Below are 17,207 nucleotides of genomic sequence, written 5' to 3'. Positions count from 1 at the left end.
TCTCAACCTGGTACCCGCCTTACCAACAATTAGTTTTATATGATCATTCCACTTCAAATCGTTCCGTACGCATACTCCAAGATATTTTACAGAAGTAACTGCTACCAGTGTTTGTTCCGCTATCATATAATCAAACAATAAAGGATCCTTCTTTCTATGTATTCGCAATACATTACATTTGTCTATGTTAAGGGTCAGTTGCCACTCCCTGCACCAAGTGCCTATCCGCTGCAGATCTTCCTGTATTTCGCTACAATTTTCTAATGCAGCAACTTCTCTGTATACTACAGCATCATCCGCGAAAAGCCGCATGGAACTTCCGACACTATCTACTAAGTCATTTATATATATTGTGAAAAGCAATGGTCCCATAACACTCCCCTGTGGCACGCCAGAGGTTACTTTAACGTCTGTAGACGTCTCTCCATTGATAACAACATGCTGTGTTCTGTTTGCCAAAAACTCCTCAATCCAGCCACACAGCTGGTCTGATATTCCGTAGGCTCTTACTTTGCTTATCAGGCGACAGTGCGGAACTGTATCGAACGCCTTCCGGAAGTCAAGAAAAATAGCATCTACCTGGGAGCCTGTATCTAATATTTTCTGGGTCTCATGAACAAATAAGGCGAGTTGGGTCTCACACGATCGCTGTTTCCGGAATCCATGTTGATTCCTACATAGTAGATTCTGGGTTTCCAGAAATGACATGATACGCGAGCAAAAAACATGTTCTAAAATTCTACAAGAGATCGACGTAAGAGATATAGGTCTATAGTTTTGCGCATCTGCTCGACGACCCTTCTTGAAGACTGGGACTATCTGTGCTCTTTTCCAATCATTTGGAACCCTCCGTTCCTCTAGAGACTTGCGGTACACGGCTGTTAGAAGGGGGGCAAGCTCTTTCGCGTACTCTGTGTAGAATCGAATTGGTATCCCGTCAGGTCCAGTGGTAGAAGGTACAAGTGTCAGGGAGCGGTAGAGGTGAGGTGGGTGGGGGTGGGGGAGGGGAGAGGGAGAGAGGGAGGGGGGGGAGAGAGACAGAGGGAGAGGGGGGGAGGGAGGGAGGGAGGGAGAGGGAGAGGGGGGAGGGAGGGGGGAGGGAGGGAGAGGGGGGAGGGAGGGGGGAGGGAGGGGGAGGGAGGGAGAGGGGGGAGGGAGGGGGAGGGAGGGGGAGAGGGAGAGGGAGAGGGAGAGGGAGAGGGAGAGGGAGAGAGAGAGAGAGATACTCAGAGAAGGTTCTGGGATGGGCCTAAGGAGAGGAGAGACTGTAAATCCTGTTGGACTTATGGAGTGAGTGCACTGTAGCAGCCAGGTAACCCCTGCAGTTCAAAACCACAGTGATGGAGCCTTTGTCAGCAGGTAGAATAACAAAGTCAGGATCAGTTTTTAGGTGCTGGATTGTGGTTCTTTCTGCAGGTGTAAAGTTAGTTCCATATTGAGGGATTTGGGTAATGATGGTGAGGCAAGGTTTGATGTTAAGAAATTCTGGAATGTTAACAGATGGTGATATGGGGGCAGTGGGATTGGATCATGGCTGGCAGCAGGACTGAATGGAGTCAGAGAGGGTTCAACATTGGCTTTGGGTTGAATCTGATGGGTAGTGTTTGTAGTGAAATAGTGTTTCCACTGCAGGGACTGGGAAAAGGAGAGAAGGTTTTTTGAGGTGATGTGCATCCTGCTCCAGTTTCTGTAATTTTAATGTGACAGATGGCTACAGGAATTTGGAATTGCAAAGCAGGAGAATTTTATGGATGGAGAGGAGGTACTGTAAGGAAGTTTGGAACTGATTTAAATGGTTTTGCAGACTAGGTTGGTGAGGGCTAAGGACTGTCAGAATCTGAACAGATGCAGGTCATTGTGGAAGGATGGGTTGCAGCCAGAGGCAGAGAGTTTGATGGTAATGCCATTTGGGGGGGATTCCATGAATCAGGCAATAACACAGGAATAGTACATGCAACTGGGTTCTGGCTAGGGATGAGGAAACTTTTCTATATTGGCACAGATGGAAGGGGCAAGGATCCATAGTAGAAGATAAAGTGGTTAAAAAATAGGCAAATAACATAGAAATACATGTGAAAAATGTAAAATACTTACAAATACATGGAACAAATTGCAAAATGGATGGACAGATGAACTATGGGGAAACAAGGTGAAACCTGAGGGAGTAGGGCACATTGTGAGAGGCACAAACGAACTGAAATCGTGAAAACACAATGAGATCAAAGAGAGAAATAAATAAAAAGATGATAATGGGGGATGTAGATCAATTGGCAGATATGTTTGAGTAAGGGTGACAGTGGGTGTGACTGAATTAGACGAGGTTGGGATGTGTGTACTGGAATGAAAGAGGAGAAAGAGTAGGAGCAGTTAGTAGGACAAGATACAAATTTGTTTGGCAAAGGATGGTATGGAAAATAACACATGAAAATATGCAAGAGTGAGGCAGGAAAAGCGATCAATTTTAAGTTCTAGGATAAATTATATCAATGGGAGTAATATCAGACTTGAGTTGCTGCACCATCAATCAGTGAAGTCATGTAGCTGTGTATTGTCTATGGATGAAATGGGTGATACAGGGTGGCTCATAAGTCAGAGTGTGGAGCAGTTTGGTAGGATAGGTACAACATGGGAAAACAGAGCAAGAAAGGGATGAACACTGAGTAAAGTAATGAAGGAAGACAGTACTGGGTTGTGGGAAGGAGGAAAAACCGTTACGCAAAATCAAACAATAGAAAATCCAGAATGGAATAATGACAACTTATGAAAAGGATAGATAGCTACTCACCATATAGAGGAGATGTTGAGATGCAGATAGGCACAACAAAATGACTGCTAAACATGTAAGCTTGTGGCCAAAAAGGCCTTCTTCTGGAGCAGACAACACACACATGTTCACACAAGCACAACTCTCACACACACATGACCACTGTCTCTGACCACTAAGGCCAGACTTGAGCAAATGCGCATTATTTAAGAAGCAATATGTGAGGTAGGGATAAGGAGTATCACTGAAAAACCAATGTGGAACCCTGCCTGACTCACTTCACTTCTCCAGCCAATCATGATCCATCCCCCTCCCCCCCACCACCAAATGACCCTCTGTTAACATTCCGGAATTCCTGAACCTCAAACCTTGACTCACCATCATCCCCCAAATCCCTCAGATTCAAAGCTAACATTAGATCCACTAAGAGAATCACAATCCACCACCTAAAAACTGATCCTAACCTTATAGTCCTACCTGCCAACAAAGGCTCACCAGTATGGTTATGAACTGAAGGGATTACCTGGTGGAGGGACTCTGCCAGCAGTCAGATTTGTCCACCTACAAACCCTATCACAGTAACTCCATCCGAGAAATCCAACAGGATTTCTCCAGTCCCTCCTCAAATCCTTAGGCAAATCCCAGAACATGAGTCTCTCTCTTTCCTCACCCCACCTCTCCTAACACTCCTACCTTCTCTGTACTTCCTGAAGACCATAATCCCAACCACAAAGAACATCCCATTGAGGAAAGTTACTGCGCCCTCACAGAGAGAATCTCTGCTCTTATAGCCCAACATCTTCAGCCTGTTTGCCCATTGAGACTCCACAATACCTGGTCCATCACATGACACCCTGCACGTCACTACTAATGCCAACTCCAATTACACTAACATCTCTTTCCACCCATGGCCTTATCACAATTGAACACCACTTTTTCCAGTGTCTAACTGATTCCAAACTTACAACTTCCTTCCTTGTCATGATGACTAACTATATCCTCACACACAATTATCAAACAATGGAAAATCCAGGATGGACTGTAAAAATATGACCTGCGCACTATCCTTGCCACCCCTCCCCCAGTGGTATTCCACCGAACCTACACAATATACTCGTCTAACCCTATACAACCCCTGCTCACAACCTCTTACCTCAAGGCTCATATCCCTGTAATAGACCTACATGCAAGACATGTCCAATACATCCTCCCACCACCACCTATTCCAGTTCGGTCACAAACATCACCTATCCCATCAAAGGCAGGGCTCTCTGCGAAACCAGTCATGTGATGTACAAGCTAAGCTCCAACCAGTTTGCTGCATTCTATGTGGGCATGACAACCAACAAACTGTCTGTCTGCATGAATGGATACCAACAAACCGTGGCCAAGAAACAAGCGTAACACCCTGTTGCTGCACATGCTGCCAAACGTGACATCCTAAATTTCAATGACTGCTTGACAGACTGTGCAAAATGGATCCTTCCCACCAACAGCAGCTTTTCTGCACAGCACAGGTGGAAACTTTCGCTGCAATATATCCTACATTCCCGTAACCCTCCTGGCCTCAAACTTTGTTAATCATTGTCCTCAACCATCCAGCCCGTTCCCTGTTCCCATTCCAGCACTAAGCAACCCTTATTCCACCATCACACCTAGTCTTCTTACTTCTCTCCTTTTCTGCTATGCCCCTCCCCAGCCCTCTGTCTAACCTCCCAACTGCACATAACTGCCCTACGCTCTCTCCACCTTGTCCCTGCGTGCTCCCTAGCAGCACTTCACTGTCCGCCACCCCTACCCTGCTATCCCTCCCCCTCCCCACCCCAGCCTCCTCCTTACCTCCACCCAGTTGCCACTCCCATCATACAATGGTACTGCTGCTCGCAGTGTGGCTTCAGTTGCCAGACACTACAGTCATACATGTGTGAGTTGTGTTTGCATGAATGTGTGCCTGTGTCTGTCTTTTATTTTTGATGAAGGCTCAACTGGCCAAAAGCTTATTTGTGACAGTATTTTTGTTGTGCCTATCTGTGACTCAGCATCTTGTTATATGGTGACTCACACACAATTACTTCATCTTTGAAGGCATCGCCTACACACAAATCCATGGTACGGAAATGGGCACCCACATGGCACCATCTTATTCATGAGTTGTCTAGAGGATTCATTCCCAACCACCCAGAATCCCGAACCCCTCATCTGGTTTTTTTTTTTTTTTTTGGATTCACTGAAATCCATCTTTGTGATCTGGATCATGGGGGAGGACACCCTATCCACATTCCTCCAGAACCTCAACAGCTGCTCCCCCAATTGCTTCACCTTGTCCTCCTCAACCCAACAAGCCACCTTCCTCAATGTTGACGCCACCTCAAAGATGGCTACATCAGTAACTATGTCCTTATCAAACTTACCAAACACTGACAACACCTCCACTTCTACAGCTGCCACCCATTCCACATCAAGATGTTGCTTCCATACAGCCTGGCCACCCGTTCTCATCACACGTGTAGTGATAATACACCAACAGTCTCACTGAGGCCTTCACAGACCAAAATTACCCTCCCATCCTTGTACAGAAACATATGTCCTGGCTTTATCTCTCCACTCACCCATCACTTCCCCGTGTCCCATTATACAGTGCCAAAGGAGCACTCGCCTTGTTACTAAGTACCACCCAAGACAGGAGCAACAGAATCACACTCTCCATCAGGGTTTAACCTCTCGTCGGGTCGAGTCTTGAAATGAGGAATATCCTACCCACTGTCCTCCCCACACCTTCCACTGCCCACTGAACCTACACAATATCCTTGACACCTCCTCCACCCCTGCTCCTGACCCCTTTCCTCACAGCTCATATCCCTGTAATAAACCTAGATGCAATGTCTGTGCCACTGATCCTCACACCACCCACCCCAGTCCAGTCCAGTCAGAAGCATCACCTATCCAGTCAACGGAAGGACGGCCTATGAAAGCAGTCATGTGATCTTCACACTACACTGCAAGCACTGTGCTGCGTTCTATGTGGGCGTGACAACCAACAAATGCTCAAAGAGAGAGCTGGATCACCCATTTGCTGAGCATGCTGCCCAACGCAATGTTCTTCACTTTAGTAACTGCTTCACAGCCCGTGCCATCGGGATATGTCCTACCAACACCAGCTTCTCTGAATTGTACAGGTGACAACTGTTATTGCAATATGTCCTACATATCCATAATCGCGCTGGCCTCCACCTTCATTAGTCCCTGTCTTTCACCCACCTACCCTATTCCTTGCTCGCTCTCCAGCATTACACAGCCTTCTATTCCATCAACGTACCCACAGTCTTTTTCCCCTACTCTACTTCTCTTCTTTTCCACTTCCCTTGCCCCTCTAGCCTCCCAACTGCACCTAGCAGCCCTACCCTGTACCCACCACACCCTTGCATGCTTCCACAAGCAGCATCCCCTACCGCTAACTTGCTATCCCCCCCTCCCTGCCCCAGCCTCCTCCTTATCCCCAACAAACAAGATTGTTTCTCCCATCATGCACATTCATTTGCAGTCTTGTCTCAGTAGCCACGGACAGCAGTCATATGTGTGTGAGATGTGATTGTGTGAATTGTGTGTTTTGTCTACTTTAGAAGACGGCATTTTGGCCGAAAGGTCACATGTTTAGCAGTTCTTTTGTTGTGCCTGTCTGTGACTCAATATTTCTATATGGTAACAATCTATCCTTTTTGATTTGTAGGAAAAACATTTCTGATTTTCATGAAGAACTATTTATCAGTTCCTAGATACAACTTTGGTACTGAACTGTCAAAAGAAATAATATAACTTAGTCAACAAACTCATTTTCTCCCATGAATATTGTTTCTCCATGAACACGTATAACTACTGGCCAACATTCAGCTTCTCTGGCATGTCACCAGTCACCGAGGGAAGAAAATATCTGAACCAGCCCGGATGATGGTGATGAGCTGGGTTGAGGAGGCGCTCAGCATCATGGTCATCAGCGCCCTGAGGAAAAATCAACAGGAAATCTCATGGGTGGGGATGGAGGTTGTCTCCACATGCAGAGCAGTTTATAACGTACTAAAGTCTGCCGCCCTTCCCCACCATTTTAGGAATGATGCCTGATAGTTCACAAAATTTCACCACTCTGTTAACACTGGTATATGCGAGGATGGTGGGCAGATCTTCAGCGAGACCAAGGGCTGCCCTATTATCAGTATACAGAACACACATAGCCACAGTATGCTGAACTGAAAGCAGCAGACCACAAACTTCACAGAAAGGTGGATCCTCCCCCCAGAGAGGAAGCTATGTGTGAAAGGGCTATGCCCGATGCACAGTCTGGTAAGCAAAACCTCCTTCCAACAGCGAGGCTGACACAAAGTCCGCCAAGCTTTTGTGGTCGGTTTGAGTGACCGCAGTTTGTTGTCCGACACCTGCAACCATTCAGTCTCCCACTGACGCATGATGTATTTGCCAGAAAATGAGATAATGGCATGCAACGGGATGGGACATTGATGGACAGCATCATCCCAACATGCTTCCTTGGCAGCTTTATCAGCCATGTCGTTACCCTGTATCCCAACGTGGCCAGTTACCCAGCAAAAGATCACCTCCTTGCCACGGCATTGGAGCTGCTGTAAGCAGTCATGGACGAGCTGAATCAGCGGGTCTACCGGATATATTTGGTGAAGCGCTTGCAGTGCACTAAGAGTGTCAGAACAGACAAAAAAAACTGTACGGTGATGTCTGTGAACCCTCTCCAGTGCCATTAGAATGCAATATAACTACGCATCATAGTTTGTAAATCGTTGTGGAAGACACACTTTAAAAACCCTATCAGGGAAAACCACAGAACAACCTAGAGCATTCACCAGCTGGGATACATCTGTATAAATAACGATAAAACAGTGGTACATACTTAAAATAGACGAAAACAAAGTTGTAAAAACCATATCTGGAGTACAATTTTTCGGGTACTGCGTCAAGCTTAAAATCACTTTGGGCCTCCGAAGACACCGAGGCAGCAGTGCGTCGCATCCCCGGGTGTGTATTTTCACACTAGAGAGATCCAGATCCTTGAGGCAGGCCGTAGCACATATACCAAATGGCTGGGTCGCGTGGGGCCGATTCCTGAATAGTCGTTTGAAGGCGGGTTGGATCACTGAACTAAATGCCAACGACTGAGGTGACGCTGAGATGTTCAGCGCCTGTCAAGCCAAAAGGATACGTTGCCAAATCCAGAGTGGTGGTTCACCAGCCTCTGCACACAGACTCTAAACTGCACTGGTCCGAAAGGAGGAGGAGGAAATTAGTGTTTAATGCCCCGTCAACAACGAGGTTATTAGAGATGGAGCACAAGCTTGGATTAGGGAAGGAGTGCGAAGTAAATCGGCCATCCTGACATTTGCCTGAAATTATTTAGGGAAATCACAGAAAACCTAATTCAGGATGGCAGGAGAAGGGTCTGAACTGTCGTCGTCCTAAATGCGAGTCCAGGTCCGAAAGGCTCCAGTCGATATCCGAATGCCTGCATGGTGGACAGCATCCAAGATCCGGAGGTAGGAAGGGCAGGCCAATCCATAGACCATGCTGCCATAGTCTAAGCGTGATCGAACAAATGCTCTATAAAACTGTAGGACGCGGGACCTGTCAGCTCCCCATGTTTTTCCACCAAGGCATTTCAAAAGTTCAACAACCAGAAGCCCTTTCTTCGTAGGTCTATCAGGTGTGGGAGCCATGTTAATTTCGAGTCAAATAATAGACCCAAAAAGTGCACTGTGTCTTGAAAAAGTAAAATACGGTCCCCCATTGTAAGCTCTGGTTGGTTAAAACTCCAACGAGCACGATTAAAATTGACACACACAGTCTTCTCAGGTGAGAACTGAAAACCAGTTGCTGGGCCCAGGTTTCCAGCCTCCTAAGGCTGCATTCACACTGCCAGCTGGGCCGAGCCGAGCCTGGCCGGGCCGCCACCCGCTTTGTTATCAAACACATGGTTTTGAATTGCGGTGTTCACACTGGCGGCCGGGCCGCGCTGACACGGCGTGAGCCTCCCAGAGCCTAGCCGGCGACATCCCGAGTGTTTAATATTGCCAGCGTGAGCCAACCGCAGGTGCAAGCCTGTGGAGCAGCACTACAGCTTCTGCAGTACACACATCACACGTCTCCCTTCTGCCTTCATCACAAGTGTGACTCCACACGTCTTTTATTTTAAGATGTTACCTCACATTTCACAATCAGTGAGCAAAAATTACGTTTATTATAATGATACATGCGAAATTACTTTTATTTCATTTATTTAATCTACCGTATTTACATGCATTTACAACAATAGCCTGCCAGCGATCGCGGCATTGCCGCCACTGAATAGTTCGCATTTACTTGTAAACGGAGACAGATATGAGTGTCACTTAGGGATGGAAATGTGTCCCTACCAGATGACAATGCATTGTAAAGTCATGCTGTGGCATGTTACTATAAGCTGTTGTCTGTGACATCTTTTTGCGATGTTCTTACTTTAATGAATGCAGAATAAAATATACATGACATTGACTTGTGTCCATCAATTTGGTATCAGAAATTCGGCTAGTATGACAGTAATGATCCAGTTTCCAGATTATGGAACGAAGTAACCAAGGAGTGTGTTTCAAATAGTACACACAAATATAAATTATATTCCTTTATAATTTTATTTGTTTTATTTACAATGAAATGAGATACACAAAAATACAGTAAATAGCTAAGTACTTTCAAAACAAAAGTGTTCCTGACAGTTTTCGAACGTAATGTGGAATTTTTGTTGAATGTGGCACCAGCTGTCTGCGTATCAGCATTTTTACAAAACTTTTCAGCTTCAACATTGCATGCTTCTCTGTCAATGACAATATTATGAAGTAGACAAATGCACTTGACTATGTGATCAGCTACGTCAATGGATGTTTCAATTTCCTTCCTCAGTAGTCTCCATTTATTGTTCATTATACCAAATGCACATTCAACAACGTTTCTTGCTCTGGAATGCATATCATTGTATAGAATCTTCTCGTTGTCCAAATTTCTGCGAGGAAAAGGTCTCATCAAATTCTCTAATAAGGGGTAAGCTTCATCTCCCAAAATGACGTATGGTAGTTCCTGACACATTCCTTCAAGTCTTGTTGGTGACTGTAATAACAGCTCCCCATTTGTAAGTTTCTTAAATAACATACTTATGTAACATACTTTCTTTCAGCAAGACTGCATCAGACTGTTTACCGTAGGCACCAACATCTACAGCTATAAATTTGTAATTTGCATCCGTAACTGCTTGGAGTACAATCGAATAATACTGTTTGTAATTGGAAAACATGCTGCCAGAAAGTTTAGGACATTGGACACGTATGTTCTTCCCATCTATACATCCAACACAGTTTGGAAATCCCCATCTCGTATGCATTTCACTGGCAATTTCTTTAAATCGAGAAACATCTCATCCTTTACACTGCTTTGAACTAGACGAGAATCCAACACATCAATCGACAATAATTCATTTACCTGTCCTGTTGTGCTTGAGGCTATGCTGATTCCGCACATTTTCTTTCAGTTACAGTAGAAAAATCGAAATGGCAGCACCTTGCAGAAAATGATAACTTAATCATTTCGTCATCAAATGATCCAGCGCTGTCCCATTCAGCCTTGGTTTCATTGCATTCATTTCCTAAAATAGATTACTTGTAAGAGCTATCCACAGATCTTTCTAAGTGGAGATAGGGTCGATCTAAAGAATGTAATTATTTACAGCTTGCGGTACTACACTTACGTGAACTTAAAAGCGATAATACAAAAAAATGAACTTTTTGCGCCTTAGTCAAACTTAGACATAGAAACATCTGTAACTTTATTTATATTTTTTAACATCTGCTGTTTATTATATGCAACTAGAAAGAAATCATGTAGAATGTTGCAAGCTTTTATTACAATGCATCAGGAGCAAGATCTCATCTCGGATTAATATACTCTTATCTTTTAGTTTGAAATACAAAATGTAAATTATACTAATTGTAGGATGTTGATCACAAATAATTGTTTGTCTTTTGTGATGCAACGTGTGGCCAATTATAAAAGCATAGCAGATGATTGTCCAGTAGCCGAGGGAAAAATTCTTATACATTTGGATTTATCTAGACAATGAGACAATTAAAATAATACAAGGGACCGACACTAGGTCTGCGCTGATCACTAGTAATTAGTTTTTTTCTGTCCTGCATTATATGACTACACTAAAACAAGCAGTAACCGCGCGAAATCCGTGGCTTGCGGACGCGGCACTGACGCCACTGAATAGCTCGCATTACTTGAGACCAGAGAGAGATATCAGTATCATTATCATTCCAAAAACTTTTTGGTACTTTTAGCTACATTTCATTTCCAACAATGTATGGTCTAAAATGGATTAACAGTAAGCTACCAGCTACATAACTTTTTCACTACAAGATTTGTAAATCAAGTGCACAACGTTGACAAATAGCATCATTTCACAATGACTGTTAAGAAATATGGAAAGATAATTGACACAATACGAAGCTAAGACGTTACACTACCAAGTGTACAAAAATCAGATTTTTTAGCCGCATACTTTCTTCAAAATCGGTTGGGAAGCATTACGAAACTAAGAAATCATGCGAAACGAAAAGTAGACTTTTTCTGTTTTCACAACGTAAGTAACGCTTTTAAGGACAAAATAAGTTCATAAAACGATGTGGCGAAGTCTTATATACTGCTAAGAATTTTTAAAACACGAAAATTGGAGAAGTGGATTTTCCCCCATTTCGCCGTCCCGGCTCGGCACTGCGCGCAATGGGAATGCACTACACGTCGGCCTGAGCCGGCTAGGCATGAGCCGAGGCAGTACGTGTCATCCCGGCCCGGCCCGGCCGGCAGTGTGAACGCAGCCTAATGGTCAGTTGTAGCTGCCTTGTCATCATCGTAAGATCAGAGGAAGAGTAGAAGATTGCAAAGTCATCCACAAACAAAGAGCATTTGACAGGGCTCCTGACGACCCAGCCAGGAATCGAACCCCACAATCTAGATGCAGTGACGCTAACCACTATGCAGTGAGCTCAGATTAGGCAAACAAAGATTTTTATTAACAAGTTATGAAATACACTCCTGGAAATGGAAAAAAGAACACATTGACACCGGTGTGTCAGACCCACCATACTTGCTCCGGACACTGCGAGAGGGCTGTACAAGCAATGATCACACGCACGGCACAGCGGACACACCACGAACCGCGGTGTTGGCCGTCGAATGGCACTAGCTGCGCAGCATTTGTGCACCGCCCCCGTCAGTGTCAGCCAGTTTGCCGTGGCATACGGAGCTCCATCGCAGTCTTTTAACACTGGTAGCATGCCGCGACAGCGTGGACGTGAACCGTATGTGCAGTTGACGGACTTTGAGCGAGGGCGTATAGTGGGCATGCGGGAGGCCGGGTGGACGTACCGCCGAATTGCTCAACACGTGGGGCGTGAGGTCTCCACAGTACATCGATGTTGTCGCCAGTGGTCGGCGGAAGGTGCACGTGCCCGTCGACCTGGGACCGGACCGCAGCGACGCACGGATGCACGCCAAGACCGTAGGATCCTACGCAGTGCCGTAGGGGACCGCACCGCCACTTCCCAGCAAATTAGGGACACTGTTGCTCCTGGGGTATCGGCGAGGACCATTCGCAACCGTCTCCATGAAGCTGGGCTACGGTCCCGCACACCGTTAGGCCGTCTTCCGCTCACGCCCCAACATCGTGCAGCCCGCCTCCAGTGGTGTCGCGACAGGCGTGAATGGAGGGACGAATGGAGACGTGTCGTCTTCAGCGATGAGAGTCGCTTCTGCCTTGGTGCCAATGATGGTCGTATGCGTGTTTGGCGCCGTGCAGGTGAGCGCCACAATCAGGACTGCATACGACCGAGGCACACAGGGCCAACACCCGGCATCATGGTGTGGGGAGCGATCTCCTACACTGGCCGTACACCACTGGTGATCGTCGAGGGGACACTGAATAGTGCACGGTACATCCAAACCGTCATCGAACCCATCGTTCTACCATTCCTAGAGCAGCAAGGGAACTCGCTGTTCCAACAGGACAATGCACGTCCGCATGTATCCCGTGCCACCCAACGTGCTCTAGAAGGTGTAAGTCAACTACCCTGGCCAGCAAGATCTCCGGATCTGTCCCCCATTGAGCATGTTTGGGACTGGATGAAGCGTCGTCTCACGCGGTCTGCACGTCCAGCACGAGCGCTGGTCCAACTGAGGCACCAGGTGGAAATGGCATGGCAAGCCGTTCCACAGGACTACATCCAGCATCTCTACGATCGTCTCCATGGGAGAATAGCAGCCTGCATTGCTGCGAAAGGTGGATATACACTGTACTAGTGCCGACATTGTGCATGCTCTGTTGCCTGTGTCTATGTGCCTGTGGTTCTGTCAGTGCGATCATGTGATGTATCTGACCCCAGGAATGTGTCAATAAAGTTTCCCCTTCCTGGGACAATGAATTCACGGTGTTCTTATTTCAATTTCCAGGAGTGTAGAATCGCTGGTCACTACTTACCTTCAGGACGCAAAATGTGCAATACTGCTGACACATGTAACAGTAAATGAGATATATTTTTCTACTTTTATGTGAGGTGTGTTCAAAAAGAAACCGAACTTTTGAAATAATACACCAAGCAGCTGAGAGAGTGTGCTGCAGCTACTGAGTGTACAAAGTGGCAGGTTTAGACAACAAACTTCCATTTGTCGCATTTTGCTCTGAAGTTAGTAAGCGAGCTACAGCCTCTGAAGTGACTATGTGCACAAGCTGCTCATTGGATACGTGCCACAGTGACAATGAAAGAGCTGATGACAGAGCTTTAAGAACAGAGTGGTTGTGTGTGTGTGTGTGTGTGTGTGTGTGTGTGTGTGTGTGTGTGTGTGTGTGTCACAACTTCCTTAGCCAAGCACATGGGGAGCACTGTATGAGATGAACACACCTTTGTTAGTGGTTTAAGGCTTTTCAACAGGACAGAATGTCTATCCCAAGCTTGGACAACTTTCCACATCAAGATACGATCACCAAAGTGATAAGAGTTCATGCTGCGATTCGAAGAATGTTCATTTAATGTTCGTAAAGCTGCCAACAAATCTTAGCGTGCATGAGGGATGCTGTGTGCAGGATGAGGTCTTAACTATGGGAAAACCAGATTCGGATTTTTCATCACGATAATGTGCTGGCTAATGTGTCATTCCTTTCAGTAGCTATATAGCAAAACATCACATTCCTTTTGTCCCTCATCCATCGTATTCTACAGATCTAGCCTTAGCAGACTTTTTCCAGTTTCCTGAACATAAAACCAGGTTGAAAGAACATTGTTTCCAAACTGTAGAGGACATTCGGGACAATGCGACAAGATCCCTGTTCGCTATCCAGGAAATACGTTCCAGGAGGCTTTCCAAAAGAGGAAGAAAAGATGGGAATGGTGCATTGCCAATAGAGGGAATTATTTTGAGGGGTCAGTGCTTAAAATGCCATACAACAACCAATAAAGCTGTTACAGGAAAAGTTTGGTTTCTTTTTGCACACACCTCGTATGTGTCTATCGACAGCACTCCACAATTTTTTCCTGCAGATAAGTGCTGGCCAGTGACTGTTTCTTGTAATTTATTAGTTTTCTTGACTGAATTTTCCTTTGATACAAAGACACCTATACACATTTCCAACAAGCAATAATGACCTGTTAGCACCAGCAATACACATGTTCTACATACTTGAGTACCCCTTCGTTATGTAACTATGGGACAAAAATGATTGTACACTCAATGAAATGCAATGAGTAAAATTCTTTGTTGTCTAGTTGGGTAACAAATTAACGTGGAGTCAACACATAGATAAACTAATCAAGAAGTTCTGTTGAGTGTTCTGCACTTAGAAGCATTTCTTATCCTATTGTCCTAAAGCAAAGAGTGTCGGTTTAGTTTGCTTATTTTTGCTCCTTGTTGTCTTATGGAATTATCTTCTGAGGCAGTGTACCTAAAGCAAAAAGTGTTTACTGTAATTATCCAATTCGTTGTTCAAAAAATAAGGGTCATCTTGTATTCACAGTTAAATTATTGCTGCTGAGATTAGAATTTTTACATTGTTTAACAGAGTGTTTAGCAGTTGTCTTCCATTTACACATGAAGCTTTAGCTATTGTGGTCATGTGCAGATTTATTTTGAAGAACACTGAACGGCAGGGCTGAGCAAATGATACTCACTTTTGAACGGGCTCAAGAATTCCCAATATGTCGAAGTGCTTGATACAGTATCGATGTTGCTTGAACAATCAAGTGACATTTGACTCATGTGGTGCTAATGCAAGGAATATGTGAGAAACTATGAACTACTCACAACAACCATCTATTTCTCTGTTCAAAATCTGATCATTTCATGAAAAACGGGAGTATTTGTTGCAGCAAGAATAAATTACAGCAGGATGACATATCATGGATGTAGTACCAATAGATGTCATTGGATGGAGGCACAAGCACAAGTTCAAAAATTGGGCTGAATTGTGACTGTGATCTTCTATTTATACTTTAGTTGCTGCTGCTACAAGTGACTTGCACCCTATAAGATAACTGCAGTCTGTGTTTCACAACTGATTAAGTTCAGAACTACGTAAAGGTTGCAGGGGGAACAGAGATACCAGCTTGGATGAGACCTAGATAAGTGTGAGGATTGGAATAGCAAATAGGCAACAAATCAGTCGTGTTGGCAACCATGGGAATTTATACAGCATACTTTGATATTTTAGGACCTTCTACAACATTTAAACTGCAGTTTGCCTGAATTCATTAGTAGTTGGAATTGGATTGACTTTGAATTGGACAAATACATACAAATTTATTACTGAAAGAGACGATAAAAATCTACATGGGGGCCAGCGGCGTACTTATGTCTTTCGTGCTGCAGTTTTGTTAACACACATAATGATGAATAACAGGAACGAAAGAGGGTATGTCAGCTGCTGCATCTATGCAACCCATGAGCGATCGGAGGGCAGACAACATGTTTGGAAGCAAGAGACATTGTAATGTTATCATGTCACAGTATAGAAGCGAAATCCAATATGTATTCAGATACAAAAAGCAGGGTTCTCAGGTTCCACAGCAAACACGATCTCAGAAATCACAAAATATTCGGAGGAAACAGCCAAATATTTGTGACCACAAAGATATAAATTTCACAGCTGTGCTATGAGGATGATGATGATTAAAAATAGATATACCACAGTGATAAGGTTAGTAAGTGAAAAATGTAGAAAGGAAACAGTCTGCAAATTAATGTAAATGATTTCATTTATTTTATTTCTCCTTATATTATCAAAATGTAGACAATAAAAAAACTGCATAAATTTAGAATAGGTATACTGTTAACCTTTTTGGCAGATACTTTATGTCAATAAAACAGTTTGCAATTTTGATTAGTCAGAATACGTTAAAAATAATTTTTTCTCAAAGAAGTCTCTCGAAAAAAAAGGGAGTCGTCTTATAATCCAGGCCATCTTTTAGTGAAGTAAATACCACATTTATCAGAAGTGAGCAGCAACAATATTGTATGAAGCAGCTAGCCATACATTTTGCAGAAGCCTTTCTAATGACCTTTTAATTCTTACAAGCACCTCCCAAAATGTTTACTCCTTAGCCATTACTGTCACTAAAAAAAAACTTCAGTGTCAGCTGAACTCTCATCTACACAATCACAACACAATACATGAAAACAATTTTTGTGTAGTCTTTGCATATCCTTTTGTAGGGTTCAGAGTGCACTCGCATGCTTTGGTGCAAAGATATTCTACAAGCACTTATCTAACATAAAGCACAAACTGGGAATCTTAAGCAACTCAAAAGAAAATTAAAAAATACATCATGAGCAACTCCTACAAATTGTGCGAATACTTAAAATAAAGGACTGAAAAGTTCTGTTTGCGACATGGCAGTTAGTAGTGGAAAGTGTTACGTTGTATCTCAGGTAAATGCTTAACGATGTAGCTAACTGCTTTGTTCGAAAAATACAACTATAATTAAATAAATATTAAGCTACCAACAAGAGATCAACACACGCTAACACACCATTTAGCATAAGTGAGAGAGTCGCACCTTTTTCCTCAAAGTAGTGTTCTATTTCTAATTTACTTGTTTAAATGTAGCTCCCAGAAGCTATGCAATATAATGATAGTTTACTGTTAATGTAACACAAAGATAAAGTTCTGATGATTCACTTGTATTTTGTTAATGTACACCTTGATGTATTCAACACCTTCAAAATAGTAGTTCTTGATGTAGGTGCAGGATACAATGTATATATGAATGAATGAAATGAATGAATGACTGCAGTGGACTGGCACTGTAACTCAATGTACAGTGCTGCTACAATGTAGCCATTTCAGGCAGCA

General features: G+C 44.0%; 1 protein-coding gene across 3 annotated transcripts in view; it reads right to left on the bottom strand.

Moving 5' to 3' along the window:
• Positions 1–17,207, bottom strand: part of LOC124547995 (anaphase-promoting complex subunit 1) — a 374,510-nt gene that overhangs the window by 149,066 nt on the left and 208,237 nt on the right. The window lies entirely within an intron of this gene.

Source organism: Schistocerca americana, chromosome 1 (genome assembly GCF_021461395.2).
Source record: "Schistocerca americana isolate TAMUIC-IGC-003095 chromosome 1, iqSchAmer2.1, whole genome shotgun sequence".
NCBI lineage: Eukaryota > Metazoa > Arthropoda > Insecta > Orthoptera > Acrididae > Schistocerca > Schistocerca americana.
Note: the sequence above shows the minus strand (reverse complement) of the source record. Positions and strands in the feature narration are given on the sequence as shown.